The sequence below is a fragment of the Callorhinchus milii genome, unplaced genomic scaffold (assembly GCF_018977255.1).
Source record: "Callorhinchus milii isolate IMCB2004 unplaced genomic scaffold, IMCB_Cmil_1.0 Scaffold1307, whole genome shotgun sequence".
Taxonomy (NCBI): domain Eukaryota; kingdom Metazoa; phylum Chordata; class Chondrichthyes; order Chimaeriformes; family Callorhinchidae; genus Callorhinchus; species Callorhinchus milii.
Window position 1 is genome coordinate 5,559 of NW_024706048.1, and position 6,313 is coordinate 11,871.

General features: G+C 45.2%; 1 long non-coding RNA gene across 1 annotated transcript; it reads left to right on the top strand.

Moving 5' to 3' along the window:
- The first annotated feature begins 1,864 nt into the window (after nt 1-1,864).
- Nucleotides 1,865-5,490, top strand: LOC103174166. Its single transcript, XR_006086235.1, has 3 exons — nt 1,865-1,891; nt 5,086-5,253; nt 5,420-5,490. It is a non-coding gene; the product is annotated as an uncharacterized LOC103174166 (long non-coding RNA).
- The last annotated feature ends 823 nt before the right edge of the window (nt 5,491-6,313 follow it).

Below are 6,313 nucleotides of genomic sequence, written 5' to 3' on the forward strand. Positions count from 1 at the left end.
TACAAAGTGTAGTGACACTGCGTTTTGTGGGTGACAGAGACTGTTACTGCGAGAGTGAGAATGAGACGGAGAGAGAATAGAGAGAAACAGAGAGAGAGTCAGTGAGAGAGACTGACAAAGATAGAGAAAGAGAGAAAAAGAGGGGCCAAAAGAAAGGAGGAGGGAGAAGTGAGTCACTGATAGAGACTGAGAGATAAGGAGAGAGAGTGAACTGAAAGACAGAGAGAGGGAGAGAGTGACTAAGAGAGCCAGTGACTGAGAGAGAGACTGTGAGAGAGACTGGTAAAGGGAGACTGAGAGAGACAAACTGAGTGAGTGAATGAGAGAGAGAGTGTGTGGCTGTGAGAGAGGGAGAGAAACAAACAGAGAGAGAATGAGAGAGAAAGTGACTCAGAGACACAGAGTGAGAGAGATGTGAGGAGAGACACAGAGTGAGAGAGATTGTGAGAGAGAGGGACACTGGGGGACCTCGATAGAGAAAGATAGTCTGAGACAGAGACTGAGAGACAGGGATAGAGTGAGACAGAGACTGAGACACACAGACACACACAGAGAGACAGAGAGTGAGAGAGAGAAAAAGAGAGAGAGAGACTGCGAAAGAGAGAGAGACTGAGAGACAGAGATAGAGAGAGAGAATCTGAGAGACAAATAGAGAGAGAGACTGAGAACGAGAGACAGACTAAGCGAGATAGACTGAGCGATAGAGGCTGAGAGACTGAGAGAGAGAGATACTGAGGCAGAGGCAGAGGGAGAGACGATGAAAGAGAGAGACCCAGAGAGACAGAGAAAGAGACTGAAGGGCGAGAATGAGAGAGTGAGAGACTGAGGGTGAGAGAGACTGTGAAGGAGAGACCGAGAGAGAGGGGAAGGGAGAGACATAGACTTGCGCGTCTGAGAGAGATATTGAGGGAGAGAAAGAGAGAGAGACTGAAAGAGTGAGTGAGACAGAAACAGAGAGAATACAATATAATGTGTTGTGACTGTATGTTTTGTAAGAGAGACAGAGGCAGTGACTGAAAGAGATTGACTGACAGAGAGAGAGAGAGAGAGAGAGATTGAGAGAGGGACAGAAAGAGACACTGATAGACATATATATACATATATAGACAGAGAGAGAGAGAATCAGAGAGAGCGAAAGAGATGAAGAGAATATATATTAAAGGGTAGCGAATGTGTGTGTTGTGGGAGAAACAGAGAAAGAGTGACTGAGAGAGAGAGAAATTGGGAGAAACTGCGGGAGAATCAATGAAAGAGACTGAGAGAGAGACTGAGAGAGGAAGTGACTCCGAAACAGGGTGAGAGAGAGACTGAAGAACAGAGAGAGAGACTGAGACAGTGAGAGAGAGAGAGAGAGAGAGAGAGACTGAGCAAGAGAGGAAATGATGGTGTTTGAGAGACGGAGACAGACTCAGAGAAACAGAGACACTGTGTGAGAGAATAAGCGATAACGTGTAGTAACTGTTTCGTGGGAGAGGCAGAGAAAGAAATATATATATAGAGAGAGACTGAGACAAAGTGAAAGACATAGCAGAAGACAGAGAGAGAGTGAAAGAGAGAGACAGAAAGACGGTGAAAGAGAGTATATTATCAAACGTAGTGACCGTTTTGAGGGAGAGACAGAAAGAGAATCAGAGAGAGAGACAGACTGTGATGTGTGATGCACGTGTGTGTGTGTGTCTCACCCTGATGTCAGCACCTTGGGACTTGCTCCCCACGTGAAAGGCTCCAGTATATACATGTCAATATGTATTGTGTTGTTACACCATATTCCTTGTGTTCTCTGTCTCTGTGTCTCTGTGTCCAGCCTGGAGAGCAATAATCTGGGAGATTGTGGAGTGAAGCGACTGTGTGAGGCTCTGAGGAACCCGGAGTGTAAAATACAGAGACTGTGGTAAGTAACACACTGTGTCTCCAGAGTCTGAATGACTCCAATATCTCAATGTGCTTATTGTGACTGTCTGATCAGTGCGGCTGAATATTGTGACAGGAATCGGTGTGACAGTGTGAGGCCACAAACCATCGTTTACATCAAACTCTCAATGTGTGTGTGTGGGTGTGTCCTTTGCTACTATCTACAACGACTTTAGAATGACCCGGTTCCAGTTTACCAATTGGTTGAGCTTAGTCACTTTATTCAGGACAGAACAGCAGGAAATACACAAATAAATGAAACAATAAAATAATACACAAGACACAAAACGGTACCGACTGGAGTTCTGTCACAGCACTGGTCGTGTCTCTCACTGCTCCTCTACCGTTCCCGAGAGAGATGTTACACACCTTTGTTTAAAGACAACTGAATAACTCCAGACAAAACTGTCTTTTTTTAAGAAAAACAACTCCTTATATGGTTATATTCGTGATATGTTTCAATTTTAATTCTCCCTTTAACCACAAGGACTTTCCGTGTCCTTGTGAGTTCTGACCTTATATTGCCATTGTTTTGGGTTCTGCCTTCAGTTACTGAGCTTTGCCGCATTTGCACTTCTATTTTAGATTCTTGAACCGCACTTTAACATTAACCCAAGACAACACTGTTTGTATGTATGTCTGTGTGTGTGTGTCAGTGCATGCGTATTTGTGTGTTTGTGTATGTATTTGTGTGTTTGTGTATCAATGCATATGCTTTTGTGTGTGTGTGTATGCGTTTGCCTGTGTATGTGGGTCTGAGTGCTTTTGTGAGTGCTTTCGTAAGTGTGCGTGTGTGTGTTTGTCTGTGTGAGCGATTGTTTGTGTGTGTGTTTGTCTTTGTTTCTGTGTTTGTGTTTGTGCGTGTATTTTTGAGCATATCTACATATATATGTTGTGTGTCTCGATGTGTTAAGATGAGTGTCTCTGTCTGTGTGTGTTTGTTTCTGCGGGTTTTTTTGTGTCTCAGTTTGTATTTGTGTTCGACTGTGTTTGCTTGTGTGACTTATGCTTGTGAGTGTATGTGTGTGTGTGTCAGAGCCTTGGGACGTCCGACATGAAAGGCGATATACAACTGTAATCTTGTTGTTGTGTGCGTTTGTGTATGTTCCTGTGAGTGTGTGCGATTCTGTGTGTGTTTGTGTGTGTTACTGTGAGTGTGTGCGATTGTGTGTGTGCGTATCCCAGAGGATCGAGTTCAAGATCGTCGTCCTCACCTTTAAGGCCATCCATGGCCTCGCCCCCTCCTCCCCTCTCTGACCTGCTGACTCCCTACCAACCTGCCCGCTCCCTCCGTCCAGTGGGCTCTGGGCTGCTCCATGTCTCCCGCCCGACCCGCCCTCCCATCGGTGTCCGGGCTTTCAGCCTCTCTGCCCCCACACACTGGGACTCCATCCCACGGTCCCTTCCCCTCACTTCCTCTCTTGTCTCCTTCAAGGTCGGTCTCAAGACCCTTCTCTTCGATCGTGCTTTGATCTCCCTCCCACCTCTCTGCCTTCCCTCACTCCTACCCCACCCCTCGCCACCCCTCCCCCACCCCTCCCCCATGCTCAGGCCCCGACACCTGACTGTTTAGCTCTTTGGGACGTCCTGCCGACGTGAAAGGCGCTCTGTAAATCCAATTTTATTGATGTTATTGGGTATTTGCGTGTGAGTGTTTCTGTGCGTGTGTGAGTGTGTGTGCGTGTCTGCGGGTATGTGCGTGGTTGTGTCTGTGTGCTTGCACGTTTGTGTGTTTGGTTGCGTGTATGTGTATTTATGTTTGTGTGTTTTTCTGTGTGTGCTTGTCTGTGTGTATTCGCGTATGTTTCTTTGTGTGAATCTATGTATGTGTACTTATGTGTTAGTATTTGATTTTGTGTTTCTTTGTTTGTTTGTGTGTTTTTAAGTGTGTGTCTGTTTGTCTTTATGTATGTTTCTATGTGTGTGTGTGATTGTGTGTTGTGTTTTTGTGTGTGCGTATTTGTGAGTTTGTTTTTGTGCGTCTTTGTGTGTTTCTGTGTCTATTTGTGCGTGTATTTTCGCGTGTATGATTATGTATGTTTGTGTATGTCTGTGTATGTGTATTTGTGTGTGTACTTGCGTGCTTTTTTCTGTGTGCCTGTGTGTGTTTATGTGTATGTTTGCGTGTGTTTGTGTATGTGTCCGTTTGTCTGTGTTTCTGTGAGTGTGTGTTTGTTTTTGTGTGTTTCTCTCTGTATGTGTGTGTATCTCTGTGTGTGTCTGTATTTTTCTGTTCGACATGTGTTTCTTTGTGTGTGTATGTGTGTGTGTGCTTGCATGAGTGTGTCTGTCTGTGTGTGTGTTGTCTGTGGGTCATGTCTTTGTGTGTGTATGTATGTATTTATGTGTTTGTGTGCATTTTGTTTATGTTTGTATGTGTGCTTGTGTGAGTGATTGTGCTTATGTTTGCGTTTGAGTGTGTGTGTTGGCGTATGTTTGATTTTGTGTGTATGAGGTTTTGAGTGCTTTTGTGAGTGTTTGTATGTTTCTGTGTGTGCGTGTGAGTTTGTGTGTGTGTGTATGTTTGTGCGTGTTTGTGTTTATCTATGTATGTCTATTTATATGTGTGTGTTTGTTTGTACATGATGTGCTTCTGTTTGTGTCTATGTATTTGAGTGTATCTTTATGTGCGTTTGTATGTTTGTGGGTGTTTGTGTGTGCGTGTTTGTCAGTCTGTTTTCGTGTACGTTTGTTTCTATGTGTGTGTATTTGTGTGTGCTTGTGTTTGTGTGCATATGTGTTTGCGTTTGTGTGAATGATTGATTGTTTGTGTGTGTGTTTGTGTTTGCTTGTGTGAGTTTCTGTGTGTGTGTTTGCGTACGTATGTGTTTGCGTGGGTGAGTTTTTGGGTGTGATTGTGTATGTTTCTGTGTGAGCGCGTTTGTGTGAGATTGTTTGTGTCTTTGTTTGTCTGCGTGAGTGAGAATGTGTATTTATGTGTGTATATGTGTGTCTGTGCGTCACTCTGTTCATGTGACTCTGTTTGTGTGTGTTTGTGTGTATTTTTCTGTGGGTCATGTGTTTGAGTGTATTTGCGTGTGTGAGAGGAAGTGTGTATCTGCGGCGATGCTTTTGTGTGTGTTGGTGTGTGTGTGTTTGTGTGTATGAACTCCTGCAACCTGTCCGCCATCAAACAAACAATCCCTGTGATGTCTCTGTGTCTCTGATCTCCAGTTTGGACAGCAATAGACTGACCGATGGCTGCACTGATGATCTGGTCTCCGCTCTCAGTACAAACCGCTCACTGAGGTTCCTGAACCTGAGGTCTAACTCCTTCACAGACGGCTCTGTCCCCGCTCTCCGCCGCCTCATACAGACCTGCACCAGTCTGGAGAGGATCTGGTGAGTGTTTGTGTCAGTGTTTAATGTGATAAACACACAGAGAAAGGGCTGTGTATCAGAATGGGAACAGTTTGAAGGGATTTATTTATGTATTAAACTGCGACACGAACAGTTTACAGTTTGTACCATTATCCCATGGGTTTATTTCCTGTTTAATGTGTTTCAGGCTGTGGGGGAATGAGTTCAGTTCAGAAGGAGCGAAACAGCTGCGGTCACTGCGGGGAATCAGAGCTGAGCTGTCAGTGTTAGTGTGACACTGACTGAGGCAGTGACTGTCCACACAGTCTGTGTAATATGGAATATATTCTGGACACTGTAGTGACTGATTATTAAAGATGTTGATCCTGATTCCTCTCCCATCTCTGCTCTGGGGACCGTTATTGACACACACCGCCTACGGCCGTGCGGGCGGCTGGAGAGCCCCGACCCTCAGTCACTGCTAAACTGCTGTAAGCGACCACAACTGATGCATTTTCTCCAACAGTCTCTCTCTCTCTCTCTCTCTCTCTCTCTCTCCCACACACACACTCTGTCAATCTCTTTCAGTTTATATATCTCCATCTCTCTATTTCAGTCTCTCTCTTTCATTGTCTCTCTTCGTCTCCGTCACACTCTCTATCTCTCTCTGGGCCTCAGCCATCAGTGATTGAGTGTGAGATAGTGAGAGAGAGAAGTCAGTGTGTGTATCTGAGAGAGAGAGATAGGGAGCAGTCAGTGTGGTTGCGGTAGAGGGAGTGAGAAGTCAATGTGTGTGTGTGTGTGTCAGAGAGAACAGTTATTGTGTGTGAGCGAGAATGAGAGCAGTGAGTGTGTGTGAGAGAGAGCAGTCAGTGTGTGTGTGAGAGCAGTCAGTGTGTCTGTGTGAGAGCAGTCAGTGTGTGTGTGTCAGAGAGAGCAGTCAGTGTGTGTGTGTGTCAGAGAGAACAGTCAGTGTGTGTGTGTGAGAGAGAGAAGTCAGCGTGTGTGTGTGTGACAAAACAGAGCAGTCAGTGTGTGTGAGTGTGTGAGAGCAGTCAGTGTGTGTGTGTGTGTGTTAGATCAGTCAGTGTGTGTGAGAGAG